At 34.0% G+C, this 15803-nt stretch overlaps 1 protein-coding gene across 1 annotated transcript in view; it reads right to left on the bottom strand.

Moving 5' to 3' along the window:
* LOC141458858 (neurogenic protein big brain-like) overlaps positions 1-15803 on the bottom strand; it is a 194572-nt gene that overhangs the window by 177475 nt on the left and 1294 nt on the right. The gene's annotated exons all lie outside the window — the stretch shown is intronic.

Raw genomic sequence — 15803 nt, 5'->3', positions numbered from 1 at the left:
ATCGATTGAAAATAGTGTATCACAGCTATTGAATCCAAGTGTAACGACCGATAGTGGGTACCTCTTTGGTACTAAATGTTAATTTATCTGAAAACATATTTCAGAGAAAATAAAAAAAAATATAGGATGAAAAATTTATGTCAGTTTCAGTCATTATAAACTTTATTATGCCGAGCTTTCGACCTAGGGACTAGGTCATCTTCAGGGCTGTGGAACATATTTACAGTGTTTTAACAATAATTATATTACAATGAATATGTATAATGTAACGAAATTTACAAAATATTTACCAAATTTCTAGAATATATGTATATCATTTCTAGAATATACGAGGTCTGTAAATTAAGTAATGAGACTGATTTTTTTTAAAAAAATTATTCAAAAAGAATTACAATTCTACTCGTATATTGTCACCTTCAAAATAACTTCCTTCTGAAGCCACACAGCGCTGGAGACGTTTCTTCCACTCATCATAGCAGTGCTCGAACTCCGATACTGGAATAACCTTCAGCTGGTCGGTTACAGCCGTTTGAATGTTTTCGACTGTCCCAAAATGAGTGATTCAACTGAAAATGACCCCCATTTTCTGGAACGTGTCATTACTGGTGACGAGTCTTGGGTGTTTGAGTACAACCAAGAAACCAAGCGCCAAAGCATGGAGTGGCACACTACAACCTCTCCAAGGCCCAAAAAAGCAAGGATGGCGAAGTCGAAGATCAAATGCATGCTGATTTGTTTTCTCGATATGCACGGAATCGTCCACAAAGAGTTTCTACCTCAAGGTCAAACGGTCAATCAACACTTTTACCGAGAGGTTCTTGAAAAACTTCGAAAAAGGGTCATTCGTGCGAGACCAAACATCAAGAACAAGTGGGTGTTGCATGACGATAATGCAGGATACCAGTTTTTGGCCAGTAAAAACATTCCTGTGGCTCCTCAGCCTCCTTATTCGCCTGACTTGAGTCCTTGTGACTTTTTTCTCTTCCCGAAGTTGAAAAAAATCACCTCAAGGGAACTCATTTTGGGACAGTCGAAAACATTCAAACGGCTGTAACCGACCAGCTGAAGGCTATTCCAGTATCGGAGTTCGAGCACTGCTATGAGGAGTGGAAGAAACGTCTCCAGCGCTGTGTGGCTTCAGAAGGAAGTTATTTTGAAGGTGACAATATAGAATTGTAATTCTTTTTGAATACAAAAACTTTAAAAAAATCAGTCTCATTACTTAATTTACAGACCTCGTATATATCTAAGACAGAAAACAGTCTAAATTTCAAAACTGACACCAACAATTTAAACAACATACGCGCCAACTTACTACAAAATACTTGACAATTGGCAACACTGACTTCCTTACAATCAAACACAATCACATTCAGTCCATGAACAGACAAGACAGAAGAGACACTAACCCTCTAATGATGTAAAACAGTATATTGTAAATTAGGTAAATATTTTTGTAAATTTTCGTTACATTATACATTATTCATTGTAATATAATTAGTCCCTAGGTCGAAAGCCCCGGCATAATAAAGTTTATAATGACTGAAACTGGCATTAATTTTTCATCCTATTGAAACTATGATTCAGTCACCAAAAATAATGAACAGTAATTAACAAAAAATATATATGTTTCTTATAGAGAGCAAGACTTCGGAGCAGCATTTGGCCAACCAATTACTGGATACAAAATCTTGAAGTTGGCCCTTTCTAGTTAAAAACGCTGCATTGTCTTGTTTAGGACGTAAGAAGAATTCTTGAACAAATTTAAAAATATTCCCAGTACACCAATTGTTCGATAATTATAGAAAAAAATATTCCCACAACAGATTCGAGTTCATAGATTTTTGGTTAGTTCGTGTGGACTTAACGTACACACACATCAATACATAGAGAAACAACCTTCGAAAGGTCAAAACCATACGTCACATTCAAATTGACACCCCCTTCTCTCCAACAGGGCACAGTCTTACTTCATCATCATTGTAAAAGGCTTAATATTCCAGCCAAAGGAAGATGATATGAAAAGAAGATGGTAAATCGTGTAGTGCTTTCAAATCACGTCCTCAACATCCATCTATCTCGTTCTTACTCTTTTCAAATATTCTGTTATCTTTCTTTTACCATTCTTTGCTTGGTGTTGCCGAACAGAAAAAAAAAGCCTGTGAATTACAAAAGTCTCATACATGCGAACATAAAACATTAAAAGATAACGTGTGATTTTTTTTGGTTTTATTCCTTTTAAATGAAAAACCTGTTCATCTTAAGTAAACCTAACTTTCCCTCACTAATCATAACAACAATACTTGAAACGTGTTTCAATCTTAACACCAAAAAAAAAAGAACCTTCAGTATTTCGTCAAATGATAGCGCTAGCTGTCCATGCTAGTGACAGTCAAATAATTCTTTTAACCAAACGGAAGAGTTATGGTGATTGTTCAGGTATATAGAATGAAGAAGGTTTGAAAAGAATATGCCTTCTTTAGGTTTCCACTATTCCATGTTGAGGTCAAAGTTGATGTAGAATGTAAAGAAGAGGACGCTGTTGTTTTTATGAAAGTTTCGCGCTAGCTGATTCCCACGCTTATTTATTAATATTAGGCACTATTTTGTAATATCTTAACTATGTAGTATTCAATTGGCACGATAACTTTCTAGTCTGGCAACATTTTAAATATGGTTCATTTGTTTAAATTGATTGAGGAACTACAAAAAGGTTGACCATTCTACAGAAAATGGTATACCTCCCTTTTAGGAGCATCAAACGGTTCACATCTTATTATGTGAACATTCTCATTTAGGTCTAAGAATGAGGAACAACTTTTTCTGAATTCTTTTAGAGAAAAAAAAATACATTAATAATTGCCAACGTGACAAGGAGATGCCTTTTTAAGGTAGTTATGTAATGTTTTTCTTATAAAATGTTGGAAATAAACACTGTTTTACCTTTTAGTTATAACGCCAGCTTTCTTTAAAAACAACTTTGGTATTGTAGTTAAAAATTATGAGATGAGAGTTTATACCACAATTTACTTAGACCGAAGACTTGGTCTTGGAATCCTCACACTAATGGACTAAAAAGAACAGATCTAAACAGACGCTATCTACTACTTAAAAGACTCTTAGACAAAAGATCTGAACTGTCTCTGGACAACAAAAGACTAATTTATACTTCAATTTTAAAAACCATCTGGGTGTATAGAATAGAGCTGTGGAGTTCAACCAAACGCTCCAATCTCCAAAGGATTCAATCTCTACAATCTAAAATACTTCGAACTATTGTACACGCTCCATTTTAGGTCTCCAACCTAACTATACACACTGACCTTAACATTCCTTTTGTCGCCCAAGTAGCTGAAAACAAGATACAGAAAACTCCACTTCAACCTGCAATCGCATATAAATCCTTTAGTTCAAAGTCTTTCTTTTAGAACTCTTCCTGATAACCCGGACAAGACGTTTTAAAAGACGAGTGGCCTCGTGATCTCTTCTCAAGTGAAGAGAGTGACTAATTGTTGTACATTCTTTTTGGTGACTGATTTATAGTTTCAATAGGATGAAAAAATAATTACCATTTCAGTCGAGTAAAATTTATTCTGCCGAGCTTTCGACCTAGGGACTAGGTCATCTTCAGGGCTAGTTTAGAAAGTAATACTTTTACATTACAGGGTTGGTGTGTCTTCTGTCTTGTCTGTTCATGGACTGACAGATGGACTCAGTCCATGAACAGACAAGACAGAAGACACACCAACCCTGTAATGTAAAAGTATTACTTTCTAAACTAGCCCTGAAGATGACCTAGTCCCTAGGTCGAAAGCTCGGCAAAATAAATTTTACTCGACTGAAATGGCATTTATTTTTTCATCCTAGAGTGACTAATAGTCTAATGTTTAGAGTGTTACCGCAGCATACTAGGCCCTAATCTGTACACAATCTACTCCTCAGACATACTACTCATCCTCAAACTACTCTTCTCACCTATACTGACGATACTGCCATCTTATCTACTAACAAAGATCCATTAATAGCTCATAGAAACCTTCAGTCTCACCTCAACTCCTTAGAAAAATGGGCTATCAAACTGAACGAAACAAAATCTCAATACATTACTTTCACTCTTCGACGCATCACTCTCCCTCCTGTCTTTTACAATTTAATTCCTTTACCAGTAGTCAACGTAGTCCGCTACCTTGGGCTTTATCTTGACAGAAGACTTACTTGGAATCCCTCATACCCGAATTAAGAGAACCGAACTCAACTGATACTTCCGACAACTGAAAAGACTACTCGACAACAGATCAAAACTCACTCTGGACAACAAAAGACTTATATATGTAAGTATATTAAAGCCAGTCTGAGCTTATGGCATCGAACTGTGGGGTTCAACCAAACGCTCAAATCTCCAAAGGATCCAGTCCTTGCAATCTAAAATTCTTCGCTCTATAGTAAAAACGCTCCTTTCTACGTCACCAATCAAACCATTCACACAGACTTGAACATTCCTTTCGTCACACAAGTTGCTGAAACACAATACAGAAAATTCCATCTTAACATTCAAACACATCACAATCCACTTGTACAACATCTATCTTCCAGAACATTTCCAGACAACACTTCCAGACGCCTTAAAAGGCAGTAGCCTCGCGATCTCCTCTCTGATGAAGACAGTCAGTAGAATTTAGAATGTTTTTGGAGTGTTACCGCTGGGTAACTTCTCCGCTCTGATATGTGTGAATGTTGCTTATTGTTACCCTTGTTGCTTATATTAAAATGCGTTGATTGTAACTAAATAAATGATTAAAAAAAAAAAAAGTTTGGAAGATAGAAACTTACAGTAAATTCTATTTAAAAAAAAGGAATACCCAGTATTTTTTTGGGTAACATTGCTCGTAATGGTGTATTATGTAGTCGACATTTTTAAAATTAAAAATGTACTTTTTTTTAAAGAAAACAAAGGAAAGAAATGAAAAGACGATCGGCAGAGTGGTTTGCATTAGTACAACATAGCATAGCCTTGTACGTACGTACATACTAACACAGAAGCACTTTCATTTATGAGGGACACGTGTATGAGTGTATTTGGTGGTAGAAAGAGAACGATACCAAGAGCCGGTACCAAGGCTGTCAGTAGCAAGCTACGAACACAAGTGGGAGCCCCAGCTACGCCTGTGTGACAAGTTCTAACTGGGGTGCTTTAAGCGGCCACGTTTACATGTAAATAGGGAAATGGTGCTGGTACTGGTGGATTGCATGTTGAAAGATACTCTCTCTACATACATACAAGGCAATCTTCGCAACAACATCCATTGCTATAACACAATGCTCTCTACCATTTCTAAAACCACACTCTGCTACTACAAACTCACTAGCAATATCCAAGTCTTGCAACTCAAACAGACGAATACACAAACAAAACCTCCAACTAACTTGTAGCTAGCCACTTTTATTACCTACTACTAACAAGAAGGTTATATCTTTAAGGTTCTGCGACCAATGGTTTTTACTGTTTTTCCCAATAAATAAAACTACGGTGGGTTCTTTTTTTAACATCATTTGTATTATCTAGTTGAGTCTCTTTGTCACGTACTGAGGAATTCCTTCGAGTTGACTAAAATAATGTTTGGAATTTATTTCAAAAATTGAATTATACAAATATTTTAAAAGAATTAATTTATAACAATTATTTTTCTAATAAATAAATAATTAAAATAAAAGATAATTTCTTCGACATTCACACATGTTAACCAGAATTCTTCGTTTCTCACTCTTTCAAACCACGATATCCGTGCTGCCCTTCTCCAATAATCCATCTGGGAGGCTAGCAGCCTTTTACCTTAAAGCCTTATTCTAGGCCCAAGTCTCAGCGACATATAGTCCATACATAGTCTTTTTGGTACTATTTAGATTATTGCCGCTCCATAATACGTAGTTCAGTACATGGAATTGCTTTTTTTGCGTTTATATTTCTTTGTAATACATTATTTATTACTAGAAGCATCCACACATAGATATATAACTTCATTTTAACAATTTTTTTTTGTAGGATGAAAAATAAATGCCAGTTACAGTCATTATAAACGTCATTATGCCGAGCTTTCGACCAAGAGACTAGGTCATCTTCAGTGCTGTGGAATATATTTACAATGTGTTAACAATAATTATATTACCAATTAATTCTATTACAATGAATATGTATAATGTAACGAAATTTACAAAAATATTTACCTAATTTCTAGAATATGTGTATATCATTTCTAGAATATACATATCTAAGACAGAAAACAGTCTAAATTTCAAAACTGATACCAACAATTTAAGCAACATATACGCCAACTTACTACAAAATAATTAACAATTGGCAACACTGACTTCCTTACAACTACATATGTTAAACAAATAAAACCTATCACACTCAGTCCATGAACAGACAAAACAGAAGAAACACCAACCCTCTAATGATGTAAAACAGTATATTGGTAAATTAGGTGAATATTTTTTGTAAATTTCGTTACATTATACATATTCATTGTAATATAATTATTATTAACACACTGTAAATATGTTCCACAGCCCTGAAGATGACCTAGTCCCTAGATTGAAAGCTCGGTATAATAAAGTTTATAATGACTGTAACTGGCATTAATTTTTCAACCTATTGAAACTATGATTCAGTCACCAAAAATAATGAACAGTAATTTTTTTATAGTAAAATTCATTTCAGGAAACATGGAGAAGGAAGGAATGCCATTTTGGTGTAAAATGAAGTTAAAAAAAAGAAGTAAAAATGGCTAATTTTGTGAATAAATGAATTTGTTTTAAAATTTGGAGTTTACAAAAACATACCTGTTAGGACCTTCAGAATTTAATTAAGATAAAATAATTTAGAAGATCACAGTTTTCAATCAAATAACCACAAAGTATTCATTAGGAAAAGCTCACAATTCTTTGATACAATTCTTATACTTATCTTCATGAGCAAATAAGCGATTTTACAACTAAGTTAATTAAGAAGTAAGATTTGTTTCTACACCTTCATTGCAGCTCTTTATTTAAACTGTAATGTTATTTGTTAGTTAACTACAACATACTTAAGTGTAAATATTTACTAGATTCACTTTATAGGGGCCACGGTTACTTCCTCAATACAGATATTTACAGGGCCAGCTGGACGAAATACTTCCGCCAGTCTTGTGTTTAAAAATGATGCTTTAAACAAAACAAAAAAAATCTATTTCTCTAGTTAACAGAACTATGAAATAGTATTGAGTGAGATAGATTTAGATAGCATTGGGATAGTGTAAAAGTTTTTTGAATTAAGTTTTCATTGGCAAAATCAGTACTGAGTTACAATGAGTTCGGGGAAAGATATTGTTATTACGAATTTTCTGAATATATTTGTCTTTCTTACAGACTTTAATAACACTTGGAGAAAATCAACCACCAGGGGAAGTGCAACTTAACCGAATATGTACGAGGGTCGTTTGAAAAGTCCGTGCAAAGTCAGAGAGATAGCACCACTGGCGCGTATCGAGGTTATGTTTAGTTAGTAGCATCTCCTGGAAGAACACACACCAAGTTTCAGCCAGATCGGTCTATTTCTTTGTGTTTGGCATTCGTTTGAATCGAGGAAGTAGAGTGATTTTTAAAAAATGGACGAAAAAGAATTTCGTGTGTTGATTAAACACTACTTTATGAAAGGCAAAACGCCTCAGACTAAAGAGAAGCTTGATAAACTTTATGGTGACTCTGCACCTTCGATTAGAACAGTTTATAAGTGGTTTCAAAATTTTCGGAGTGGCCATATGGGCACAAGTGACGCTGAACGTTCTGGACGCCCTGTTGAGGTTACTACTCCAGAAATCATTGATAAAATCCATGATATGGTGATGGATGACAGAAGAGTGAAGGTGCGTGAGATTGCTAGTGCTGTGGGCATCTCGAATGAACGGGTACATAATATTTTGCATCAACATTTGGACATGACAAAGCTATCCGCAAGATGGGTGCCGCGATTGCTCACGCTTGACCAAAAACGAAATCGTGTGAAGTGTTGCAAGGACGGTTTGCAGCAGTTCCAGAAGAATCCGCAGGACTTTAAGCGTCGTTTCGTCACTGTGGATGAAACATGGATACATCACTACACTCCTGAGACCAAAGAACAATCTAAACAATGGGTTACCAAGGGGAAATCTGCGCCAAAAAAGGCGAAGACCGTTCCTTCGGCCGGAAAGATTATGGCGACTGTCTTTTGGGATTCGCAAGGAATAATCCTCATCGACTATCTGGAAAAGGGTAAAACTATTACAGGTGCATATTATTCATCGTTATTGGACCGTTTGAAAACCGAGCTGCAAGAAAAACGCCCACGATTGGCCCACAAAAAAGTCCTTTTCCATCACGACAACGCACCAGCTCACACCTCAGCAGTTGTGGTCGCAAAATTAATGGAAATAGGGTTCCAACTCGTTTCACATCCCCCCTATTCTCCAGACTTGGCTCCCTCGGACTACTATTTGTTCCCCAATATGAAGAAATGGCTGGCGGGAAAAAGATTTTATTCAAACGAGAAGGTGATTGCAGAAACGATTGGCTATTTTTCAGACTTGGACAAATCCTATTATTCGGAAGGGATCAACAAACTAGACCAGCGTTGGACGAAGTGTATAAGCCTAAAAGGAGACTGTGTTGAAAAATAAAAAAGGTTTACCCCAAAAAATTAAGTAGTTTTTATTTTTGCACAGACTTTTCAAATGACCCTCGTATATGTTTTAGCTTTTTGAAAGTATCTCGAATCGAATAACTTGAAACTTAAGGCGCATTAATATACTTATAATTTTTATTTAAAACATTAAATGCGAAAATTTGATTAAGAGACACTTCTTGGAGGTTATTAGGATTCCCCCAAAACGCCTTTATTTTTAAGAAAATTAGTAATTTTTGTTCAATTTTTTTTTTTGAAATACTGATTACTATTGTGGCGGTTAAAAATTCACCAAATATATGGGTAATGGTTTGACTTTAATGAAAAAATCCATTTGAGAAAATGGTCCTGGTCGACACTGTCCTGGTTAAAAGGAAAAAAAAAAAAAGGATAACAAAAAGAAGTGTTAATGAACCACTTCCAAGCTGGAAGATAATTCTTGCACAGATACTCTGGATGTAGGGAACGAACAAACGGTGGTTAGTTAGAAAGAAATATTCTTTTAAAAGAAATATCTTTTGTTGTGCAAGTTTTTGATTATTAAAGCACAAAATGCTGGATATTGTGCTAGCTTTGAAGTATGCAAAGCTTCTTATTAAAAACAGTCTTTTAATTTTCTTTAATAAAAGATCTGTAAACAAACATTGAAGATATTAATCTAAATGTCATCGATAATTCATTTTTATAATAATGACCATGCTGTTACAAATTTATTATTATTTTTGGAATAATGGAACGTAAAGTTACTCAAATTTCAGTTTGGCAATTTCCCTAACAACTTTAGTAAGTGTTTTTTGTGCATTTTTTAAAGATGTTTCTCGAAAATCAAAACTTTATATTCTCGGTTAATGCATGTAGATCAAAACCAATTACAGAGCAATAAAAGTATTTATTGCTATTAAATTATTAATAAGAATTAAAAACGCCACGAAAATTCCGAATTTCAAGTACACATTTTTGAAAAATCTTTTATTGGAATTTACCACTGCAACGGTTGTTGCAACATGCAAATATGGTACCTGATAAACAATAAAATAAAAGAAAATCATGAGTGGAGAAGGCACTCAGTGGTGTCACTCCAGTAACGTGCTCTTGCTATAACAGCTCTCACGATAAGAGAAGATCACGAGGCCATCTTCTCTTCAATCTCCTTAGAGGATTACCCTGGTAATGTGGAGGAAGATAGGTGTTCTATGAGAGGGTTAGGATGAGCTGCTGTAGAGTGGAATGAAATTTGAGAAAACAAGTGTTAGCAAGATCTGTAATGAAAGGGATCTTGAGGTCATTATGGTTGGTGAGGTTAGATAATGGAGCGTTAAGAAGTTTTCGAAGTAAGACCAAATAGGTCGCAATAACAGTAGATATAAGAGTCTTTTGTTTTTTAGGTTAAGTTTCGAACGTTTGTAGTTCTGGCGAGAAGTTTTGTAGCTTTGGTTAGTTTCTTGTCTTTTCAGTGTAGTGTGGGGATTCCATGTCAACCGTTTGTCTAGGTGCAGTCCAAGGTAGCGTACTTTGTCCACAGTTGGTATAGGAGTTTGGTTCAAGATGATGGGAGGTAGGGTTTTCCGTCTGAGAGTAAATACTATAAATTTTGATTTCGTAACGTTAGTTTTGATTCTCCATTTGAAAAGCCAGTCCTGTAAGTGGTTGATGTGCGTATGTAGAGCTCGTGTAGCGATAAGAGGATCGGAATGAGGAGATAAGATTGCAGTATCGTCAGCAAAGGTGGAAAGGATGGTGTTTGGATGTTGAGGTATATCAAGTAAAATTAAATTAAAAGTTTAAATTATCCTTAAAAACAAATAACACTCTCTGTACCAATACACGTCCAAATGGTTGAAGAAATTTAATCTAAGAGTAGCGACTGGGATTCCTTAAAGGCTAGGATCTCTCAGTATCATTGTTTGTACTATCGGAGTGGGACCCATTAATCAGCGTTCTATCTCATACATATTTATTTACTGTGCACTTTCTTTAACTTCGGGCCAGTTCGTCTTGCAATCTTGTGTAATGCACTTGCTCGTCCCATCAGGTTCTTATTTAATCAGACCCAAGCTTTTCCTTCATTTTATCATTTCTATCAGCAAATTCATTAATTCTGTAGCTTATTTACGGATTGCCTAGGGCAAGGTTGTTAATTAGTGCTATATCTAAGTATGGATTAAAATAGTGTCACAGTTCTGTATTTCTGCTTTCTAACAACGATAGTTTAAAGCTTCTAAATATTTGCAATAGTGTAGCGTGGTCATTTTAACTGAAATTGACAATAATCTTTCTTCTTTTTGGCGTAAAGAATCGAGTCACTGAAATAAAAGATGAACTGAAATACCACTTCAATCAATGGCTACCTGATTAACAATAAACTTAACTCATTAAAGACGTAGCACTGTTCTAGTTCTGAACTAGGCAAACAAGATAGATTAGGCCGAATCCTGAACGATTTATGGGCTAACCAACATTTAATATCTTTCGACCAACACTGCGGCGAAACCATGAAGACAATTCTTTAATTGTATTCAACTAAATGGAGGAGGTCTAAATAGTCAACAAGCATAGTTCTTGTAAAACAGACTAGGTCGTTAAGTGGTATGCCTTGGACTGAACAGTATCTTGGAAGTTATGCAGTAAGTTTTATAAAATTCAGAAGCTGAACAAAGTACTATTTTAATACGTGAGCAACTTGAGTTGGGAAGTTATTGGCATTATTATTTTTTTAACCTTTTCTTTAATTTTTGCACCAAAAAAGGGTGACAATCAGCCAATTGATGAATAGTATATTCATTGATAAATGAAATAATCAATATATATATTCAAAGATATTTACTGAAAACGTCATGTTAATTGTTGTCAGAATGTGTGGATTATTTAGAATAATGGCGTATACTAATTGTAGAAACATAAATAACAAGGCAATACATCTGTCAAAGCTTTTTAAAATTACTTTAGTGCATAAACAAACAATTACTGTACAAAGACAAAAAAAGTTGCTGACCTATTTTTTTTAAATTAAGAGAGTTACTAGCTAAACACAATTGAATACAAATGAAGCAAGTACTATTAGGAAAACAAAGTGGTTGATAGCAAGAAATATATTGTATTATAAATAAATAAAATAAATAAGACAATAACAAATAGATCAAGCTAACTTTTTAAGATTGGAGGCAAATAATAGTTAAATTTGCTTACGAAAAATGACCTGTATTACAAAGTATTTACTGTGAAGTTGATTTGTAACACGTTATAACTATTAAATATGATCATTTTTTAACTATGGGCAATAGTGGGCTTATTTACGGTTATTACCCTGACTTTATTTGCCAGAAAAATGAAGCGGAAGTCTCCTCACAGACTGAAGGTTATACAAAGAGAATAAATAAGTTTTCCTCTACAACCATAGGGTTGTAATTTAGAATATCTAGGTTTACGTGACCGTAAATTGTTGAACTAAGGATTCAAGATTGGCGAGGAATCGGTCAAATAAAAAAACAACAACTCGTCTTTTTGCCAAACGTTTCGTCAAATATATTGTCTTCTACAGGGCGTGACTATGCGGGTTGGTTGAATTATAGAAAGGTGAAGTTTCCTTAGTTGTAATTCAGATTTAAAAAAAAATCGCCACAACGTTAGTACAGTGGAACCTCGCATAACGAGCACCTCGCTTAACGAGTAATTCGCATAACGAGTAAAACAAATTGATTCTTATAGCGAGCGATGTTTCGCATAACGATAGTTTTCTAATGACATTTCGCTGACTGCGCAGTTTTCGCTGACTCATCGAAAACTGCGCATTCTTCGATTAGGCATTCCTGTTTACGCATATGCGTTTCATATTCTCCACGTATCTAATGCACTGATACAGTCGAAACCGAACTTCACCGAATGAGTGGTGTATAGGGAAAGTCCATATAGTGACATTTGTGTTTAAATATTGTAACGAAGTTGACCTGGGCAGAGAAGAAAGGCTTAGATTGTTCTAGGGGTTGAACGATCATAGTCAAGAGCTATCCACAGAGGAACTTGTTGAGTTGCAACACATTTCACAACAAGAATTGGTGGAAGAGAATTTATTAGACAAAGAGGAGAAAATATCAGAGGAACAACAATCTTCCAGCGCAATAAGAGAAATGTTGAAAGCATGGGAAACTGTTGCAACACACGTAGAAAACTATCACCCGAATAAGGCTGTGGCTATGCGATCTATAAATTTATTTAATGATAATGCTGTGTCACATTTTGAAGACATTTTGAAGCGACGGCAGAAACAAGGAACATTGGACAAATTTATAATTAAAAAGGATTAATTATGAATGTACATATTTATCTCAATTAATATATGTAATTTATATTATATTACATCATATGTACATATGTATATAATTTTTTCGAAATAAATGTTATAAAAAAAAATTTTATCAATATTTTTTTTGCATGGAACCAATTATCCCCTTTTATTTTAATTTAAATGAAAAAAATTGTTTCGCTTAACGAGTATTTCGCTTAACGAGTAAGGTTCTGGAACGAATTATGCTCGTTAAGCGAGGTTCGACTGTACTTTCTTCAAATGAAGAATTATCTAACTGTTGTGCAGATAATGTACAATGTAATCCAAGATTCCTGTAAAGCTCGTGGAAATTTGCCCTTCACACTGATATTTCGAATTCCTAAGTCTTTCTAATAATATTGGTAAATCATGAAGGCTTCAATACCAATTTATTGACTGTCCAAGGTTGTTTTATCGAATTTGGCTAGAAGTTTTTCAGTCTTTTAACCATAAAAATTATTTATTATATACATAATTACCGTACCAAACATTTCAAATCAGCCTATTTGGGTGCTCATTCAATAACCTTGAACGCGAAGTCAAGGCTTTACAGTAAGGAAAAAGTAAAGAATTGCTATTCTGGTTTCCAAATAGACTACATAGTTGTAAGGCATTCTGCGGTAAACTTACAACAATGTCCCTCTATGAAGAATCTCTGTAACTTTTCGAGTTCATCAAAAGCAACAAAACTACAAGACCTGACAACATAATATCTATAGATGATACCAAGCAAAGCACTGCGTCAAATGTATGGAATTTTAAGCAGAAATAATGTCGGTTAAGTTAGGATGAATTAGTTCTCTTTGTCTGTCCAATCTTACTGTTGACAAACTTATAGTTAAGACTGCCTTTAGAAAGAAGAGAGTTTTCAAGTTGCAGTTTCAAATTCCTAGTTGCATAAATGCAGTATGTTTATTATGTACTATAATTTATACACTAAAAAAAAATGTATACACTTATATAATTTTAAAAGCTTTGAAAGATAGAAATATAACCTGGAGATGGCCCCATCTTTCTCCTGCCTTTAAATACATTCCACTGGATATACAGTTTGAATGGAAGATATTGTAAAGGAAAAGGAATCCTTTTAAACTCTCAAGGGGACACCTTTTAAGGCGAATGTTAGGGGTCAGGTAGTGAATGCAGGTAGAGGCAGATGTCCCTTTTCTAAGAGTTCAGAATACTAACAGAAAAGTTTTGCAGCGTTTCGTGTAGAACACATCAACCGGGAAACTAAAATTATTAGTTAATATGGCAAGTAATGCAGTCAAGTACTCAAAAACAAAATATCCGTTTTAAAGGCCCTTAAGTACGAAAAAGCAAGTTTTTTTAAAAAAAAAATGATGAGCGTGCACTTCTATGGATAAGCCTACTCTGTGAAGCACCATTGAAGATTAATGTAAGACCCTGAGTCTTACATATTACAAAATATTATTAAAAGTAAAATTTCGAATTAGAAAGCAATTTCTCGAACGGAAATAGCACTTTAATTTCGTATTTTTCGTGTTTCCCCCAAAGATAGTTCCAATGGTTCTCTTCTCCAAAATTATTCTGTACTTGACATATCTATTGTTCAATAACTATTTGAATAACTAATTTAGCACAATTCTTTTCATGTTACTCTGAGATCGAATGATGAATTAAGTTCACACAAAAGCCTCATGTAGATTTATAATCTAGATAATGTTAAAAATTATTCAAATATTTTCAAAAAGTTGAATAATGCATATAATAGAACCTCAATCAAGTCGTGCGAGTCTTCAAACCTCAGGATTTAAATTAGAATTGAATGTCTAGAATTGTGTGAATTTGAGATCAATATTACTTTATTTATTGAGTTAACATGAAGCTAATTCAGCAAAAATTTAATTATTAAAACTATACTAAATATATCTCTGCTTAGTTCAGCAATAAAATAAAAAGATTTTTGCACAAATTACCGATACATTACAAAGCATTAATATAATGTTATAGCAAAATTGAATGGCTAAACTGTACTAGTATTAAGACTAGATAATATAAATGGTAGAAACTTTGTACCAAGTTAGAAACCAAAGCACACGGTTCAATAGGTGTAAATAGATTGCCCAATAGTCAGATGTTTCTGTTATTCTTGTGGTCTAAAGTAAGAATTATCAAAACTAACCAAGTTTTGTTAAGTTGTATTTACCAAACTGTAATTTAGAATGTCTTCACTAGGTTTAAAAAAATTATGAAGAATATTCAATTATTTTATTCCAAAATGAATTTTAAATTTACTATTAATGTTTTGAATAATATTGGGAAGGCACTTGTATTCTCTTTGGCTTTATATTTTTGTAGCACGTTAAGGAATCTCTTTGCAACTGTTTCAGTTTTTGCACATATCTTTGCGTATCTAAGATATTTCTTTTTCAAGATAGTTCAAGTGTAAATTGTAATTAATAGTAATAATAAAAATAATAATAATAAAATCTAAACAATCTTTCAGATTATAGATGACATTCTACAGACTTTTTTCAGTTCTTTTTTTTTATGATTCATCCAATAGGGAAGAAAAAAACTATTTGCAAATTATTTGTTGAAAGGCTGTTTCTGGATTTTGATTTTTTACAGACCATATGGCTTCGAAAATCTTTCAATTTTTAAAAAAATTGGAAAATTTTTATTATAATTACGTATTCAAAACCACTTTTGGTGCGGACTGTCTCTTACGACTATTCTCAATGTTTTGAAAATTCCCTGATTTGTTTGCAACAGTTGCACAAACTGAGCGAAATTTAAAATCTCTTCATTTTAATTATT

Source organism: Rhodnius prolixus, unplaced genomic scaffold, assembly GCF_049639745.1.
Source record: "Rhodnius prolixus isolate KJV_2025 unplaced genomic scaffold, Rpr scaffold_5, whole genome shotgun sequence".
NCBI lineage: Eukaryota > Metazoa > Arthropoda > Insecta > Hemiptera > Reduviidae > Rhodnius > Rhodnius prolixus.
Note: the sequence above shows the minus strand (reverse complement) of the source record. Positions and strands in the feature narration are given on the sequence as shown.